The following is a 20413-nucleotide window of genomic DNA, read 5'->3' as shown; positions in this document are numbered from 1 at the left end:
GGAAGAGCCCACATTTACTATCAAACTTACTTTATCATTAGGTAAGAAATTATGATTAGTCATGTTTAAATTTGTACATATAAATTCAACTTAAAATACTCTAAGTATTAATGTTTATTTTAACCATTACTATAAGGGATATTAAACTGAGTAAATAACTATTAGAAATTAACAAAGACAAAAAGTAAGAATGTTCTAGGCTAATGGTGCCTTCTAGAGGAGTGCCTGAAGTGGTGTATCTTGAAACAAAAGAAGTGAACTAGGTAAATCTTCAAGTAAGAAGTGCAATGTGATCTCCTGTAATTGAGACAGTGTAAAGTTATCATGTAGAGTTATCATGATTAGCTTCAGTTGTCAGCTTTGGAAGAGGGAAAATCAGTTGAGGAACTGACTCCAATAGACTGGCCTGTGGGCATATCTGTGAGGCATTTTATTGATTGCTAATTGATACAGGAGGGTCCATACACTGTAGATTGTATCATCCCTAGGAACGTGTTCCTTGGCTGTATGAGAAAGGAAGCTGAGAAAGAGCCTAGAAATAAGCCAGTAAGAAGCATTTCTCCAAGGTTTCTGCTTTAAGCCACTGCCTTGGATTCTTTCTATGATGAACTATAACCCCTAAGCTTAAATAAACCCTTACCTCTTCCAAGTTGTTTTTGGTTGGTGTATAACAGGAAAAGAGAAGCAAAGTAGGGCAGAAGCCAAATGGTATGCATAGACTTGTAGAAAGCTAAGTCACAAATATAAGGAAAATGTTTGAGGCCCTACCCCTAGCTGAGAAAGTACTGATAGTTGGTGGCTACTAGGGGAGAAAGAGTCGGGTTTTTTAAGAGTTACATCTCCTGATAGATTTCCAGTACTCTAGTGCATGACCCTACATCCTGCACATATGGGCAACACCAGTTGGGCTCAGTGAGTTATTAAGGAAAATCAAAATGAGGATATTAAGTTAGGAAGTAGCATAGTAGAAGGTGGCCCAGGAGGAATTGAAGAGTAAAATAACTGGCAGTTGTTATCAAAATATATTGTATATTATATATATCAACTTCATAGCATATACTATGCATAGATTTAAAAGTAAGGCAAACTTCAACAGCATGTTGGCTGGATTCTGAACATGAAATGCCTTGTGGGTCAGGGGGAAGCATTGCCTGTCGGTAGGAAGGCAGAAACCATCAGGTATTTAAGGCGAGCTGTGTGATGCATTAAGAGAAGAATTTGATCTCTAGAATGATGGAGAAATAAACCTGGGATTCCTGGGCAGTCTAGAGAGAACTCATAGTAACTTCTGCAAAAATAGAGTGTGAATGAGAAGAATGAGATTGAAATTTCAAGTGTGTGCACAGTTATTAAGTTATAAGGGAATGAAAGCAAAGACCCAGATGTCAGGAAAACTTACTGAGCCTGGGAGTCCTAGAACGGAAAAAAAAAATTATTCTCTTTAGAAGTATAGCAACAATGAAACCCCTGTTTAAAAGAGGTGATTTGTTTAGTTTGAATTTAGTACATCTAAATTAACGAATGGGACTTCAGTTATGAGTATTGGGAACATTCAAGGTCTGATGCTTAGAAAATTGATAATGCTGAAAAGCATGAGATTTCAGAATAAAAGAAGTTCATGAAATGAAAAATAAAAACTTTTCTCATTTACTAATATAACAGGATCATGTAAGATTTATAATTTCCATATGCATTTATATATCTTGCCATAATTTATTCCCCACAGTGTTTGTATAATTGTCTTATCCAGACTGATTTTTAAAGAGGTTAGACATTTGTCCCCAGTCTTGCTGTCAAAAGCTGAAAAAGTGACTACACTTGTTATTGTCATGCATGTCTTTAGTAATTTATATTTAACTGAAATTGATGTGAAAGTATCTGTTTCTAATATATCAATATTCAAATCAGTAAATATGTATATGCATGACATCCACTATGAATGTTCAGAATTTTTTATTTTTATTTAATAATAAACATTTATGCTGTTACCTGTTCTTTATATTCTTTATATTCTGAACCAAGCATAATTTGTTGACTTGGATTTTATGTGATTAAAAAGTATAAAATGAATTGATTGATATGCAAAGTCTTAGAAAAATATGAAATTAAATTGTCATGACTGAGTCTTAAGAGGTAGCACATGTGACTATCTGCAGTTACCAAATTAAACCAACCAAATGTTACCTGGATTTTAACTACAAATATGATGCTTAGAAGTCACCCGTTGGACAAATGATGAATACATTTCCATTTAAAAAGAAAAGCATTACTTTGCTTCCATACTGCACTTTTGTAAAATCCCAGAGGGTCAGAAACAAAATAATACACTTTTGTTTATTATTAATTTGTTTATAAGGACAGCTGTCCCTTCTACTGTGCAAATTTGCATCGTAAGTTTGTGTGCTGTGCAATTTGACTACTCCTCCTGCAGATGCTGCTTTTCCTGTTTTGCTTCAATTATTTTAACCCCTAGAGTTTCTATTTTATTTCATGTTACTTAGGTCTATATGGATTACAGATAAACAAATGGATATATATTATGTACATATATGTGCCATGTGTGCTTTATATATCTATGCATGCATATACAAAATGCATAAAATAGTAGTTGTTAAAGAATCTGCCTTGCAAACGAGCTTTTTTCTACTTTTCCCTTGGAGATGACCTTCTTCAGTGGGGTCTACTAAAGACTCTAATAAGCTGGTTTCAATACCAGTATGTGGGTAACAGGAGTGTTAATTCAGTGAAGATTATTAGTTTATGCATATTCATTAAATTTGTTTTTATGCAGCCATTCAACTTAGTAAATGGTTCCAGCCAGAAAGGGCTCCAATTAGAGAAATTAATTAGGGCTTGGAAAGGTATGGAGAGATTTGTGTGCATTTGGAAGGGGTATTTTTCTCCTAGTGAAAAAAAAAAAAAAACACCTGCTGGGGGAGGGCTGGCAAACGAGTTTGCATATATCAGAGACTGTAATAACATGGAGTTTTTCAAGCCATACAAGCACAAAGGAGAGGAGGTATATTGTTTAAATTAACACATCTCTGGCAGATTAAAGCACACCTTGGCCTTTTCTTGTTGGAATTTATCTTTTATAGCTCCTTACCAAGATGCAAAATCCACGTTGCCCCCACCTACCCTTGAAGCTGCCAGGTGAAATAAAAGTATTCTCATTGTGGAGAGTGTTTTTGTGTCAGTTTGTGATATTTCTTTCTCCTCAGTTACCTCCATGGTGTCCCTGCCACCAGAAGCCAAAAAGAAGCAGCTGTTCTGAATATGTACAAACAAAAGAAGCTGTTTCTATAGCAACCATAGAACCCTGTGGAAAATCTCTCTCACTAACCTTAGCCAATCTCTCCTCTTCAAGCCTCCTTCTTTTCCTTTTGTGAACCAGCAGACTGCCCTTACACAGAAAGGGCACTTGATGATTTCACTGCACATGGGGGTTAGAATGACCACTGCTGTCACACTTTGCAAGAATTGGAAGTCTTGCTCTTGGCCAAAGATTCTGAGAGGACTGCAGAACTGGACATTCATAGATTGCTAGTTGCTGGGTACACTAACTTTCCTTTATTATCCTACTATCCCTTATGAGATAATTATGTCCCTTTCACCTTTTGGAAATCTATCACCTTTGGATTTCCTGTTGGTTTTTCTTCGTAGCCCATAGTAGACCTACAAGTCAATGTGAGATGGCTCTCAGGGAAATCTGTGAACATTGCTGATTTGTGAGCTGCAGGTTTCAGGTTTCAGATGAAAGATGGGACAGTTTTGATCTCACTGACAGATGTGTGGTCCTAAAAGTTCCATAGGTTGTGGTTGCTGTTGTTGTGCGTGCGTGTGTGTGTGTGTGTGTGTGTGTGTGTGTGTGTTTCTCTGTAGGATAGAAGAAATGTCGATGTTTATCAAATTAAGAACTGTGTCAAAACACATCACAATTTTTTAAATTGCAGTCATTTCATTCCTATTTTAATTTTCTTACAAAGTTGTGTTTAAAATACTTTTGTGTGTTTCTGTTGATGCCTATTGTAGTGTTTGCTTGCTTGTGTCCCACAACACATGCAGAGGTCAGAGGAAAATTTAGGGGAGTGGGTACTCTCCTATACTATCTGGGGCTCAAATGTCAAACTCTGGTTGTGAGGTTGCAAGACTTGGCAGGAAAGATTTTTTTTTACCTGCTAAGCTATCTTTCCAGCCATATGCTCCTCCAAAGTTGTCTTTAGATTAATCTAAGTTATGTCTTTAAATTTTTATATGTCTTTTGTGTATTTAGCTTTCAATTTACAAATTATTTCTACTCAAAAAGTTAATCTTTAAATCAATAATTTAGTAAATTAACATTTTAAGTTAATAATTTAAAACCTAGAAATATTTTATATGCATCTTATCCAATATATTCCAACAGAAAAAGCGATTAGGCATTCTGCTAACAAATACGTGTATACTACATGTCATTGAAATAGATTTTTTAATATATGGAATGATGCAAGATGGCATTTTATCTTTAGGTTTATAGGTTGGAACTGTGTAAATCTTCAGATTTCTCAATATCTGAAATTAGGCTTTCTAACCCACTGATAAAATTGTATAAAATTTGTCCATGTAAACTATAATTTTGACTAAAAAAATAAATGCATAGGAAATGACTTATCAGTTATTAAACATACTTAAAATGTTTCATAAATGATGTTATTTATAAATAAATAGGTAAAACTATCAATATGATAAGATAAAAGCCAGTAAAAGCTCATTTGCTTATGCAGTTTTGATAGGTAGTAGATGAAGCTTTTCAGATCTGTTTAATCCCTGGACTTAATGTAAAAAGGTCAGGGGTGATGGTACACACTCATAATGTCAGCTCTAGGGAGGCAGAGATGGGAACATTCCTGAGCTCACAAGATAATCAGTCAAGTCTACTTGGTGAGCTCCAGATCAATGAGAGGTGATATCACTTAAAGAACACATAAGATTGTCTTTTAACCTACACATACAAGTTCACATGCACACACACACACACACACACACACACACACACACAAATGGTTAATAATTTATAAACGGTGTAGGTATCATTTTAGTAGCCATAACATTTATTTACCTTAAATTATAACATACTCCAAATGGATAAATTAAATGTAAATTATGCAACTGAAACAACCTTAAAACTGTGTAAGAAAAATGTTCAGAACACTAAAAGATTGTTTTCCTTTTTTATTTTATAATTTAATTTAATTTTACATATCTGCCATGGATTCCCTTGTTCTCCCCCCTCCCACCCCCTCCCACCCACCCTCACCTTCCCCCCAGTCCACCCCCTATTCCCATCTCCTCCAGGGCAAAGCCTCCCCCGAGGACTGAGATCAACCTGGTAGATTCAGTCCAGACAGGTCCAGTCCCCTCCACCCAGGCTGAGCCAAGTGTCCCTGTATAAGGCCCAGGTTTCAAACAGCCAGCTCATGCACTGAGTACAGGAACCGGTCCCACTGCATGGATGCCTCCTAAACAGGTCAAGCTAATCAACTGTCTCATTTATCCAGAGGGCCTGATCCATTTGGGGGCTCCTCATCCATTGGTTCATAGTTCATGTGTCTCCATTCGTTTGGCTATTTGTCCCTGTGCTTTATCCAACCTTGGTCTCAACAGTTCTCGCTCATACAAACCCTCCTCTTTCTTGCCAATTGGACTCCTGGAGTTCCACCTGGGGCCTGGCCATGGATCTCTGCATCTGGTTCCCTCAGCCATTGGATGGGGTTTCTAGCACGATAATTAGGGTGTTTGGCCATCCTATCTCCAGAGTAGGTCAGCTCGGGCTGTCTCTTGACCATTGCCAGTAATCTATTGTGGGGGTAAAAAGACTGTTTTCTACTTATCAGGTTGAAAATAGCGACATGATTACTAAAGATGCTGATGAGAGTATGGGAACGACTCACTTATTGTTGATAGAAATACAACTGTCTAAAACGTCTGTGAAGGCCAGTTCGGGTACAGGTTTGGAAACTTCATATGTACATACCCTTAAAGTGAGTAATTTCACTTCCGAAATTAGATCTTGCAGGCATAATTAGGCATACTGGGAAATATAAGGCTTAAATAGTTGCTCACTGTATAAAAAGAAATAGAATTTATGCTTGTGACTATAGTACAGCTAAAATACTTTATAACCACATGGATTAAGATGCTGTAGTTAATGGGAGGGACTTCATAAACATTTATAAACGGGGAACAATCTCAAAGATAAATCATTATTTAAAAAAACTACAGAAATTCAAAATATTTAGTATTCTACTTTTGTTCAGAATTCATGTGTTAGGCTGTGTACTAGAATGTCTGCAAGGACACACACGTAAACACATAAACACACAAACAACGAGAGAGTAAAGAATCATAAATCTCTATAGATAAATTATTCAATATCTATATCTCGATTTTAATATCTTTTAAGTTTCTACATACCACCCATTCAAACATCAAATGCATGTTAATCAGTCAAAAAATACAACTTTAAAAAATATTTTATTCAATATTATTGTGTTTGTGTGTGTTCACGAATGTATGCAAGCATGTGTACCACAGTGTATACTGTAGAGGTCAGAGGAAAACTTCAGGGGGAGATTCTATCTTCCCTCCTCTACATAGGTTCCAAGGAATGAACGCAGGTCACTGGGCTTGAGCAGCAAGTGTCTTTACTCACTGAACCATCTTGCTTGCCCCAGATGACTGATTTCTTAACACTCTTCTTCAGACTTTAGGCAAAATTGTAAACTGAGAGTTTGCATAGATGAGAACAGTTCAAGCTACAGTGACTAGGTAGAGAGCAGACTTAAAACAGGGCTCCAATGACCCAACTATTCAGAGTCATTATTGGAGAATCTATCGACCTTCAGGAAACTTAGGAACTTGGCCTTCTGACAAGAGAATGTAATGACAGAGGGATGAGACCAGGACTTGAAGACTAACTAAAGGAATTCGATTTTCAAAGATTAGATGAAATTTTACTTAGAATGACTTTCTCATTTGGTTTTATTTGGCTTTACATAAATTGTCTCCCATGTCAAGATATTACTTGGCTTTCCATTGACGGGACAAGACAGCTTACATAGAAATCTTAGGGAGGAAGATTTATTTCAATGATGAGTTTTTAGACTGACCCCAGTGTTTCTAACCCAGCTATAGTGAGACTGAACATCATGTCAAGTAGGTGAATTAGAGGAAGGTTTCTCACTTCACAGCATCCAGAAAGCAGAAAGAGTGATAGAGGCCAGAGATAAGTTGCACACACATATACCATCCAAAAACATGCCACAGTGACCTGTATCCTCCAGCCAGTCATTTCCTCCAGAAGTTTCCAGTACCTACAAATAAAGCCATATGAATATGAATCCTCCGGTGGACCAATCTACTGATTTGGTCAGAAAGGTCACAATCCTTTCAACAGGTAGAGGTCCCGTGTGGGAGACAAGTGTTTAATGCTTGGGCCTTTGTGAATGTATATTGTACCTAAAATTATAACAAAGTGTATGTGCAGCTACAGATGCAGTTCAGTGCCTACCATAAGCAGGATCCTACATTTGAGTCCCAGCAGTAGGGATTGTGCCAGTACTTGTGCCAAATGTGGATAATATTTATTGCTGAAAGGATCCTTTCTCTACCAAGAAAGACAGGGAATTTCAACCCTTTTCGCTTACATGTGTTCTCCCCCTCCCCATCATGCCTCTCTATTACATAACAGAAAAACAATTCTGGTGATCAAATAAAATACTAGTTAATAAAGGAGATGATAAGAAAGAGTATGAAACTGGATACTTGATATAAAAGAAAAATGGAGAATTTCATCAGAAGGATATGGTAAAATCCACTCAGTTCTTACATTTTCTGACATGGAATTAGTTTCTGTTAGGTATTTACCCAGCTTCATCAAAGAGAGTAACACTTCCCATTTCCTATTTGTTGCCATAACAACATCTTGTAAATAACTTTAGTTATCTTTACAAACACCTGTGGGAGAATTTTCTTATGTAAAGAATGTAGGCATCTCCAAGCCCTATAAAAAAATTATTAACCCCATGGTAAAGGAAATTCCATATGTTAGAAACCCTACAGTATTTAAGATTTTAGTATTATTTTATTTATGTGTATGAATGTTTTGCCCACATGAATGTGTGTACCACATTCATGCAGTGCCTGCTGAGGCCCAAAGAGGGTGTTGACTCTCATAAGTCTATGGTTACCAATGATTGTGAGTTACTGCATGGGTGCTGTGAACAAAACCTAGTCCTCTGAAAGAGTAAGAAGTGCTCTTAACCTCTAGTAGACCAGACTTCAAACTCACAGAGATCCACCTGCCTCTGCCTCCCAAGTGCTAGGATTTCCATGCCTGGCAAATGGGATTTTAATATTGACAGCAAAAGATACAGGGGTGTGTGCTTGGGATTTGATCATATAGCCACAGCAGTTCTCAACCTGTTATTCACAATCCCCACAGGGGTCACGTATCAGATATCATACGTATCAGATATTTACATTGCAGTTCATATCAATAGCAACATTACAGGTGTGATGCAACAATGAAATAATTTTATGGTTGGGGGTCACCACATCCTGAGGAACCGTATTAAAGGGCCTGAGCATTAGGCGGGTTGAGAACTACAGAGGGAACCCAGCAATTGGCTATTAATGAAGCTTTAACATTTATCACTGCATCTCCTCGCCTTTCCTGCCCCTGAATTCAGGTATAGCCCAGGTCTTCTCTGTTGTTCTTTTACATTGTGCTCTGAAGAGTAAAATTATCCCTGAATTTTGATATGTCTTTAGGGCCCGCCTGTATTCTTGCCCCTTTCTCTCTCTCCTAGTTACATCAAATAAAATGAAGTCAGCATAAATATTCATGTGAGCACTGTGACATTTTAATACATTTTGGATTTCTTTTTATAGCTCCATTTGGTGTTTATATGGTTATATATGTCAAACAATTTAGAAATACAACAGCTTTAAAAATTATGTTAGCTAACCAAAAATGCTGCCTGAGCTCTTGCTACTTATTCGAAGCAAATTTATTCTGTCAGGCATAAACTTAATGCACGGCCCTTTATAACACACTGAAGCATCATGGCTAAAATAAATATTTTAAGTTTTTATTGCATTTGTGTTTAGATATTTATGTTTATATTGGGTACTTTAATAAATGTACACTTTTAAAAATAATTCATGTATTGATTTTTTTTTTTTGGAATTTGTGTCTACACCGAATGTTTTACTTCCTGTCAGTTTTGATCTAACTGTTTTACTTGAGAGAATCTGTGGAGGGAACATTTGATGCTGCTCATAATTTTACTGGGAAAAGAAATTTATTCTGACCATTTAAAAAACGTATTCATTGTCTTGTATTTGTGGGCAGATTCTGGTGGTATTGTACTCTGGACAGTGTATACTAGAGTTAACAGTGTTATCAATATTATAGATGATTGAGGATAAAATGATAAATTATTATACAGGAGGCTGAATAAAGAAGGCGCATTCCATTGGGAATGCTTTCCTTCTTAAAATTTATATAAAATAGTGCTGCTTTCTGAATATGTATGCTCTCCTAACCATAATACCAAAATACAGCCCGTTCTTGTAGATACTGATAGTTTTCCCTTGTAAAATGAGAATTTCAGAGATACCAAGTAGTGTGAGCTCTCGGCTCCTGCCTTGCAGTGCTCTTGTTGAGATTTGCATGGTGCCTCGGGAATCTTTTGTTGTTTGGGAATATTTATCCATCCTCTGTATAGAAAATATTAACAAGAGGGAAAAAAAACAAGTATGTGGAAACAAAAAATACTGAAGAAAACTGCAAACAGTATATGAAATCTATCCCTCACTCAAAGGAAAGAGCCCTCACAGCAAGCCTTCCATGACTACTCACAAGCAATACACATACAGCATTTTATTATATTCTTTTCCATTAATCAACCATGTTACTTGTCACCTGTTTATACAAAGACAAAAGGCTAATTGTTTTATCCCTAGATACTACTAGGGTAATGGACACAAGCAGACACTGAAGAAATGACTGAGCAGAACAATGAGCTCAAGTCCTGTAAAACTTTCCTATAGCAAATACTTCGTTTCCAGGTTAATTGTGTAACAGGTGTTCCACATAATTTAAGCCGCACTCCCATTGTGCTAAAGCCCCTGGCAGTCGCTCAAGCAGCCTCCTAAAACCCTATCCTTCCCTGCGCAGACCAGTAGGATGTGCATCATCAGTGGGAATAACAAGCTCTTGCTACTCTATTTCCGCCAGATTTTTAACTTATCTGTTTATTTTAAGTGTTGTGCAGGGAGGCTCACTGTGTCATGTACAGTCATTTGAAACTTTAGATAATGAAAGTCAGCAGGTAATGGTGGCTGAAAACTAAACAAATCACACCTCCTTGAGATGTGGGGATCATCAAAATGACAAAATGGTATTTGACACGAGTTTGAGAAAATGCTAATTTTAAATATTTAGTGAATAATGGTCTTGGATTGTGGGCTTCCTTTATAAACAGTGTACACCAGAACAAAGTAAAATGCAAGATTTAAAAAAAAAAATGAAACAGTACTTCTTAAATGGAAAGAAACATTTGCAGTTCTTGCTTTAGATTCCAAGTGGTTTGTCTTGTTTACAAGTCACAGCATGGGTTGTTGAAGATGAATAAATATCCTGCCCAGCTGTCATGGGCTATACTTATTTTAGCATTAAGTCATTATCTACTGAATGCTGCACAATTACTCAACGTGAAAATAGTCAGGCACTTTTCGCTTAGGGTACTTGGTCATCTCTACTTTTCAGTAAACACTGTGTGCAGTGTTACCATATATCGATTCCTCAGGACGTTGCCCTCTTGGAATGTTTTAAGAGGCCAGTCTTGGAAAACTAATTTGAAAATATCAATAGCAAAGTTGAGAACAATTAGTGGGGACAAATACTCATTATCATCTAGAGCCCAATTACTGATTCATTTGTAATGGGCTGAAATTGCTTCAAAAATTTCTAGTTTCAAAAAATTCTAAGAACTTTCCTTGCTCCTCTACTTATTTTATGTGTGGTACTGGAGTTAGTATCTAGGGCCTTGTGCGTGTCAGGCATGTATTCTACCATCAGCTGCATCCATGTCCTTCACCTCCATCTGTTCCCTTCCTACCTGGTCCTTTCAACCTAATATTATAAAAACGGACTTACAATTTCCTACCATATGATATCAACAATAAATCTAAGGGCAGTCATTTTAATGTGCCCTTACTCTTTGTGTTACAAAGGTCTTAGGACTCTGTATCTAAAACTGTTGGCTGCATAGACTCCATTGGCAAACATTTGGTCACTGACTACTGGAAGGCTGCTAGAAGTTGACTTTCCAATGTCACTCTTTCAGTGCCAGACTGGGCTGGTTCTCTGAGGACAATTGGCACTCATACAGCTACCCATTCTTTGGGTACCTGCCAGTCCTCACTTCTGCATGTGACACAGGTTGGAGCTCCCAGTTACAGACAGAAGAGAAAACAATCCTCTGTGCCTGGGCCAATTTGCTGTCATCCACAAAACTTGAGGTCTCTCTTCTCCTCCTTATATATGGTCAATGGAAGAATCCTATGAGGATTAAAATTACCCAAACCAAGGAGTGGCTCCTACTAAAGGTAAAAGAAACCTAAATAAGAGTGTGAACTTCGCTAGCAGGTGGTAGAGTGTGTATTAATTCTTTCCTGAAGAAACAAAACTTTCTCATTTATTCTTTGGCAATAAATATTATCTTATCAGTCGGTTAAACTGTAATTGAAATAGATTTGCCTCATCCCCATTTTTTTCTGTACTATTCACAATTATCAGGTCATGGAATCAACTTCCATGCCCATCAACAGATGAATAGATCTGTGATCTGTGTGTGTGTGTGTGTGTGTGTGTGTGTGTGTATTATAACATATATATATATGTGTATATATATATATATATATATTATACATATAATATATATTAGTTCATTCCATTAGTAGTCTAATTAAGACTAAACTTTGTAAAGGAAAAATATATTAAATAGAAGAGTTGGGGAACCTGACAGGGTAGTATCTAAAATTGGTTGTCTTCACAGTGTGTTGAGAGGTTTCTCTGGGAGGCTTTCTTTCAGATACTATTTGAATCATGCCTAACATTTAAATCTCTAAACATTGATATTCCCATTTTAATTTTAGCTGGCACCAGAAGGAAATGGTAAAACAGCAGATGGTTACCTCGGTAATTTATTCCACATTTTCTAGCAGCTTTACAGATTCAAATAAAAAAATAATAATCTAAAAATGAAAAATGTACAACTAAAATTAAACATGGAAAAATATTCTTAAACCAAGTGATTTTTTTTCTTTGTAAACTCCCTAGTGGTGGAAAGTAAATTTCACAGTGAAATGTAAACAGGACCTAATTTTAACATTGCTTATGTTTTGATGACTAATGGGGTTTTCTTTTTCTTTCTTTTTTTTTTAATTGATTGACTCAAACTGCATTAAGTTTTATGATTATCTGTGTTAAATGATTACCTGATACTTGCTTTCCAATGTACATTTTCTAAGCACAATCACCACCTTGGAAACATCCTATGTAAAAGTTAAATTATTCTTTAAAGCAAGAACTTTAAATGTTGGAAGCTAGTCTAGGTATCAGTTTTGGCTGAAAGGAACTGAGGTGCAACTTTCCTCAAATGTAAGAGGAAGCCAACTGGAGCAGGGAAAGTCCCACAGCAGCAACAGGGCTTCACTACAACCCCCTGTAACCCTGGCTTCACCATAAGGTTCTGGAAAACCCAGCAAGCTGGCCATGTGAGTGTACTCATAGAATCTGTGTTTGCAGCTCTGGCCTACAATAGAGCTGAACATCTTTCAGGTATTTTTCTGATTAAATCGGCCTCCTGTTTAATTCATGATACTAACATATTGGTTTACTTTGAAAAGAATAGGCATAAAATCAGTTTCTGGAAGTCTACTGAATAATAAAACTATTATTATCACTTAGTTTAGTTTATAACTGAGTTTAAAGGATGGCTTGTTACTCAGAATTCTTTGCTCTGGCAATGATAAATAGGCCAAATACAAAGCACTGAATTAAGAAATGTTAACTTGACTTGGTAGCATTAAGATTTCAAGTTGGGCATATTGATGAAGGTTCTTAGTCTCAGAGTTTGGGAATTGGCAACACAGGGATCACAGACTCAAGGCAATCTTGAACGGCACATGATAATCTTTACATAGTGAATTTGAAGCCAACAAAGCAAATCTAAGCACTCGAACAAAAATACCTGAGAAGACCTGAATTTATCTTATTTAGCAACAAGAAGATAAATGTTACTAAGAATACTGTCCTATCTCTCATACACACCACAGCACATCTAACTGCATTTCAGAGTTTGATAGGTAGTTTTACCAGGTATAAACTTCTGTCTTCATTTTCCAAAATTCAAGCTGACTCCATGATTAATATCCCTTGTCCTAACATACTGATCTTTTAATAGTTCCCTGGACCCTTCAATCTCCTATAAAAATCACTTGTTCCGTCCATTTATTTGCTTTATGAACTGTCTCTCTTTTTTTTCTCATTTCTGCTATGTCATATAGCTTAGGATGACCATCTCTTGATCTATTATGACAATATTCTTTCTCCTTTCCCTGTTTTCACTTTTTTGTCTAATTCATGATTTAGTATGAGAATTGACATGTTATTTTGGCATGAAATGACATTTGAGTGAAGTAATAAATATTGGTGAAGGTACTCTTTTTCACTCTTCTGTATCAAAATTGTGCTTTTATATTTTTAAAGTATATTCCCATTCAAAAATCTCTATAAAAGATACTCAAGATTAAGAATAAATGCCATTCATTTAAGTGATATTGACAATTGAAATTCATATTAAAATATAAACGATCATTTTTACATATGGGGGAGATTTCTACACTTGTGTGTCCTTCTCTACCTGGAGGGGCACCCACCACATGGTCTTGCTAAATTTTTACACAGAAAAATAAAGTAAAATGAGAAACTAAATCAGAAGGGGTAACCATTCTTGAACACCAAGTCATTTATCTGGGGCATATTCTTAGCAAAGCATCAGCAGCTTCTTCTAAACTAATCTAAAGATTATAAAAATGGAGTAGTCGTATTTGCAACAGCCCCTCAAAAGATCGAGAGTGGGGATTACATAGAGTCAGAGTGTGGGCTTCAGCAGAAGGCTTGCTGACACACATGAGAAGGAAATTACTTACCGGTTATCAAGCTCACCAGCCTCATCTGTGGCCATATTCACTTCAGCATCCCTTCCAGGTAGAATAAAAACTCAGCAGTTCCAGACTTCTTGCTCTCTACTGAGATGTTAGCTCATAAATCAGACTCCAGGAAGGAAGCTCCTGAGTGGCCGTACTTCAGCTATAACTCCTAACCTGTGATGGTTTCTGCACAACAAATAAACAAAAGAAAACTTTGCATTTCAAATACAGAAAATAACTGTGACTAAAAACTATATTGAAGGAATTTGAAATTGTGTATGACCACTTTCTATATCAAATCAGACTAAATTAAAGAACAAAAATTTTGTGGACATAGATGCTTCTAGAAAGATGTGGTATTATTAATATTAGATCACATCCCCCAAATGTAGTCCATCATCACAATGAGCAAAGAAGGAAGAGAATTGGAAAGGTTAGGGCAGAGTATACGCATTTAAAAACTGGAGTTTCCTCTTGGTAGTTAAAAACATTCTTGATGGAATTCAATTCTTAGCTTAGAAATGGAACTGGTATTGGCAATTGGGTAATCTTAGTCGTCTACTATACTATGTATTTCTAAAACATTCTGATGAAGTCTTTAAAGCCCATGTTGAAGTTACTTTTCTTTTTTTCTTTTTTTTAAATTTTATTTTATTTTATTTTACAATACTATTCAGTTCTACATAACAGCCACAGATTCCCTTGTCTCCCCCTTCCTGGCCCCCTCCCCTTCCCCCCAGCATACCCCCTATTCCCACCACCTCCAGATCAAGGCCTCCCCCAAGGACTGAGATCGACCTGATAGACTCAGTCCAGGCAGGTCCAGTCCCCTCCTCCCAGACTGAGCCAAGCATCCCTGTATAAGTCCCAGGTTTCAAACAGCTATCTCATGCAACGAGCCCAGGACCTGGTACCACTGCCTAGATGCCTCCCAAACAGATCAAGCCAATCGACTGTCTCACCTATTCCGAGGGCCTGATCCAGGTGGGGGCCCCTCAGCCTTTGGTTCACAGATCCTGTGGTTCCATTTGTTTGGCTATTTGTCCCTGTGCTTTATTCAACCTTGGTTTCAACAATTCTCGCTCATATAAACCCTCCTCTTTCTCGCTAATTAGACTCCCGGCGCTCCACCGGGGGCCTAGCCGTGGATCTCTGCATCCAGATTCCTCAGTCCTTGCATGGGGTTTCTGGCACAACTATTAGGGTGTTTGGCCATCCCAGGACCCCAAGAAAGACATGGGGATCACCCAATGTCTGAGAAATGGATGAGATCTACATGAACAGCCTGGACATGAGTGGGAGCAATGAAGGGCGAGGGTCGAGGGAAAGAGAGCGGGAGATCCCAGCTGGATCAAGAACAGAGAGGGAGAACAAGAAATAGGAGACCATGATAAATGAAGACCACATGAGAAAAGGAGGAAATAAAGTGCTCAAGAGGCCCACAGAAATCCACAAAGATACCCCCACAAAAGACTGCAGGCAATGGCAGGGAGAGAGCTGGGACTGACCTACTCTGAAGTTACTTTTCAAGTCCACAAAAATAAGTGTATAAAAACAAATGTTATTGATTTTATTTCATAACACATTTAAGACACATTAATGTCTCTGCTTCCTTCAATAATGCTATACAGGAGACCAGGCATGGTGGTGACATGGGAGAAGTTTGTGGAAGTGCTTTGGGTCAGCTTTACAGATCACACTTGATAGGAAACTATATCCTATTGATAATAAAATGTTAATTTTTTTCTCTTTTGGTTTTTTTTTTTTTTGTTTCAAAGAAAAGTTTATTATGGACTAACAGGTAAGACAGATACAGATAAAAAGAGATAGAGAATGAGACAGACAGACAGGGAGACAGAGACAGAGACTGGGGAAGGAGCGAAGGAGGCAGAAAGCCATGGAGGGAGGGAGGGAGGGAGGGAGGGAGGGAGGGAGGGAGGGAGGGAGGGAGAGAGAGAGAGAGAGAGAGAGAGAGAGAGAGAGAGAGAGAGAGAGAGAGAGAGAGAGAGATTGAGAGAGAGGTCATAAAATTTGACTTAGGCATAGAGGTCAGCTACAAGGTGGACAAGGAGCTGCATGGCGTAAAAAGGAGATGGAGCTTCAAAGAAAGATTAAAGAAATTCAGAGTACATTTTAATGACACTGTGATGGAGCACTTTCTCCTGAAGGGTAATGGACTCTATGAGCCGCAGTTAAAAACCTCTCAAGTAGAATGAGAAACCTGAGACCTTCAGGCATCCAGGGATCCCAAATATGAACCAAAACACTCCAGTTCTGAGACTACATTGGGCTAGATGGAGAACACTGAGGAAAATTTGCTTGAGAAGTGATCAACTCTTCTTGAAGACTTTGTATTTTAAACACCATCTAGGGATTTGAATACAAAGGAACAAAATCTCCATCAATTCAGAGGGGGAAAAAAGAGAAAAGAACAGAAGGAAGGAAGGAAATTTATTAAAACTTTAAATGGAGAATTGCAATAAGTATTTATGTGTTATAATATGAAATGACACACAGATTTTCAAGGATTCTTTCACATTTGTGGTCTTTCTATGGAACTATTAGAAATCATAACTTTGTTCTCATGTGTGAAAATTGGAACAAAAATAATTCCAAGGTGACACAGTTTTTCATACATCCAACAAAACTGGATTTAAAATTTAACGATAAACATATAAACCTATATTTTACAATGTCCAGTACATTAACTAGTCTACCCATTAACTTTTACAGATAACTTAATGTGCATCTTTTTCTTCATCAATTGACACTAATATATATGTACTGCCTTTTAAATTCATTTGATGTAATCTTAACTAATAAATGTCTTATAAATTTTAATGTATTTCTCAGATAGTCTGTGGATTATATTAATTCTCTGAAATTTTTAAACATTTTACTCATTTTCATATAAAGGGTATCTAGTCCGAGTAGTATGTTATTCATTTCTGAACCTACTCACAATTACAAACTTTCTTTTTTTACTACATAAGCTATTACTATGACTTATACAGACAAATATTATTCACATTTTCTTCCTTTTCCCCCATTCTATCCAGTTTTCACTTTCTTGGCGATATAGTCTTGATGTTAATATCCCTGTATACTCCATTATCTCTGAGGCTTTCCAAAGGCAAATTTCCTGTCACTAATAATTTTTAAAGTTTTCATTTCTATGTCCTTTGTGTTAATGAGTTGAATCCAGAATTGTCATGCCTTTTAATTAATCCGATTAACCTTCCTAGGATCACAAATGTCCCCAGTCTGTGTTTCAACAAGCAAAGCTCTGTTTTGAAAGTCTGTCTGGGTCATGGGTAGGATAACATTGTTTACTCACTAAAATGGTCTGCTCACACCCATCCTTGCTGTCTATTCCTTCTTTCTTCACACTATTCTAGGTTCCCAGTAGAATTGTTCTGGTTTTATTTTGGATTTTGTTTTGTTTGTTTGTTTTTGGAGACAGAGTTTCTCTATGTAGCTCCGACTGTCCTGAAACCTGCTTTGTAGACCAGGCTGGCCTTGAACTCACAGAAATCTGTTTGCCTCTATCTTCTGACTGCAGGGATTAAAGGTATGTGCCACCACCACGGAAATTGTTTTTGCCCCTTCCCCAATATTCCTGCCATCATCTTCAGATTCTAATCATGTCTATGCTGTTTATTTGTTAGCACCCATGAAGACATATTTTATCCTACAACTTACCCTTTGTGATGTTTCTTGGTATTTTCTGTCATGTATGCTCTGTCTATCTATGTACTTCATGCCCAAGTATAATTCAAAAGTTCTAGTGTTTGAATAACTTGAGACTCTTTCAAAATTTGGCCCAAATGTCAGCATCTTATGAAGAATTATTATTTCAAGTTGTCATTTTTTCCTCTCTCTCTCCTCATGTTCCATGCCCATCTTTCCAAACAAACAGATTACTTCCAAAACACATGAAATGTATTAATATATCAATTTATGATGTTATTCTTAGTCTGTGTGTCTCTCTATAGTATGAATTTTGAATGCACACCAATTTTGTTTAGTTCCATTTTGTCTATAAACCTAGAAGAGCACCTTATATGGACTATGTGTTTGAGGAACAGTTGTTGGATGGGTGGATATCTGTGTTGGGAGATGCTGTATTTTGGACAAGCATGCTAGAAGCATCTCCTATTGCTCTTCTATCTTCTCTATCTTCACATAGACATTACATATATAATCTTGCAAATACTGAGGCATTCACCCAGTCTGGAAAGAGTCACAAAATCACAATCCATTTCATCTTAGTGAAAAGATCATTGTCCCATCTGAAGATAGGCAAAACATGAAAAACATCTGTTTACATGACACTGGGTTCTCTATGAAATCAAAGACAACAGCAAAAGAGATTAAAACACATTTTACAGAAGCTATAGTAAGACTGTAAAGGATGTGGAGCCTTCCAACAGGCTACAAGCAGGGCTGTTCTACCAGATTTCCCTGAGAGCTGTCAAACAATGAGACTACATGGGTGTTCGCATTGTTTTCTGTTTGTTTGTCTAACAGACCATGGTTAGTGGCTTTTAAACATTTTTGAGTAGCATGGTTTTTAAATTGATTTCCAAAGATTGCCATTTCTGGATTCAATATTTGCTTCGAGTTTTATGCAGCCACACGAACAATTCCACCTCTCACCTGTGCAACAGGCTTTCAGTAAAGATAGGGATAAAAAAGCACAATGAACCACAGTGAGGTTAGACAAAGGGTATAAAATACTACAACTTTTTTTCTCTTCCCTTGTGGAAGTAGTAGGAGTTCTTAAGAATCATCTCAATTACGATATAAACAATTGATCTTTTTAAGGTGAATTATGTGTGAAGATCATATGATAATTGAAAATTGGACAATACAATGGAACACATTAAGCAACTATTTAGTCTGGGCAAATTTCATCATGCATTTCATTTTTTTTTAAGAAGCCTTTACATGTAGTTTACCTGGTGTAGTGATTTTGGTCAGCAAGATACTGAATGCCCATGAACTGTGATCTACTAGATGATATATTGAATATATCTGCTATATAGAATATACATATTTTTTATTACACCAAAGCTTAATGACCTACACCAAACTATATGCACAGACATCACTTTATACACATCAAGAATTAACAAGCATATAACCAATTTGTTTTCAAAGTATCAAGTACGTCATGAACATTTTTGAAAATTCCTTGGGAAAAATTCCCAGGAACTGAGATATTGGGTTCCAACTCTTTGGCTGCTGGCGGATCAAAATACTCGATTGTCCCCTTTATTATTTTCAATGTACACTATGGTTCATATCTCAATATCTAACCCCCACTAAGACAAAGCTTCTTTAAAGAGCCATAGTTTTCTTGTGCAGTTTGGTTCACAGCAGAGGGCCTTTGTTGCTGCCATGTTATATAAGATGTCTTGTCACACTAACTAGCTCTCCCCTCACTCAATGGCAATCAGCTATACTCTGGTATTAAAAGTCATAAACCTCTGATAAAATTCATCTTTTGTGATATTTTAGAGAGAAATTTCATATATTTATCACAAATAGATACTTACTTACTTTTCTTTCCTTTGTCTTACTCCTTTTCTTTCCTTTGTCTCTGGGCTGACTATTCTCACTTCCAACAGAGCAAAAACACCTATTTTTTTATTATTGGTGACTAAATACTAGATCTTTTGAAATATCATGGCCAACTAGGAAAGATAAACACATACATATGCGCACGCATGTGTGTGAACACATACACGCACATCAAAAAACAAAACAAACAAACAAAAAAAAAAAAAACAGGATCATTGCTAGACTTGCCACTGTCTCTTCTATCCCATCCTGAGCATCTAACTGGAAAGAGTTTATAAACAACTTGCATTGTTACTGTCTAAAATGTTGTTATCAGAATTTCTGGTGCTAGTTATCTTTGCCATTCCTATTATAACTTTTCTTTGTAGAAACCCAGACAAGCCAAAATGGTTTACCAATATCTTGCATCGTTGTAACTGTGTGAATTTATTGGTATTTTATCTGGTTTCTGATTTCCATATCTGTTTGACATTTATCACAAGTCTCATTATAGTTTCAGGACCTTGGTGATTTCATGAAATTAGAGTTTTCAACAAATCTGGGATGAATTTCAAGTTTGATTTAT

The 20413-nt window shown here is 36.7% G+C and overlaps 1 protein-coding gene and 1 long non-coding RNA gene across 7 annotated transcripts in view; one reads left to right on the top strand and one right to left on the bottom strand.

The window, feature by feature from the left end:
* Positions 1-3359, bottom strand: part of LOC121828654 (uncharacterized) — a 38378-nt gene extending 35019 nt beyond the window's left edge. For 2 of the 5 annotated variants that reach the window (XR_013050492.1, XR_013050491.1), the window contains exon 1: positions 3139-3293. This is a non-coding gene — a long non-coding RNA (uncharacterized LOC121828654). Of the gene's footprint in view, positions 1-3138 lie in introns of all 5 variants that reach the window. The other 3 variants (XR_013050493.1, XR_013050495.1, XR_013050494.1) reach the window with 3 other exon arrangements.
* The window catches only part of Kcnh7 (potassium voltage-gated channel subfamily H member 7), a 446649-nt gene that overhangs the window by 64921 nt on the left and 361315 nt on the right, over positions 1-20413 (top strand). The window lies entirely within an intron of this gene.

The sequence above is a fragment of the Peromyscus maniculatus genome, chromosome 4, assembly GCF_049852395.1.
Source record: "Peromyscus maniculatus bairdii isolate BWxNUB_F1_BW_parent chromosome 4, HU_Pman_BW_mat_3.1, whole genome shotgun sequence".
Lineage (NCBI taxonomy): Eukaryota > Metazoa > Chordata > Mammalia > Rodentia > Cricetidae > Peromyscus > Peromyscus maniculatus.
The sequence above is the reverse complement of the archived record's forward strand: the minus strand, read 5'-3'. Positions and strand labels throughout refer to the sequence as shown.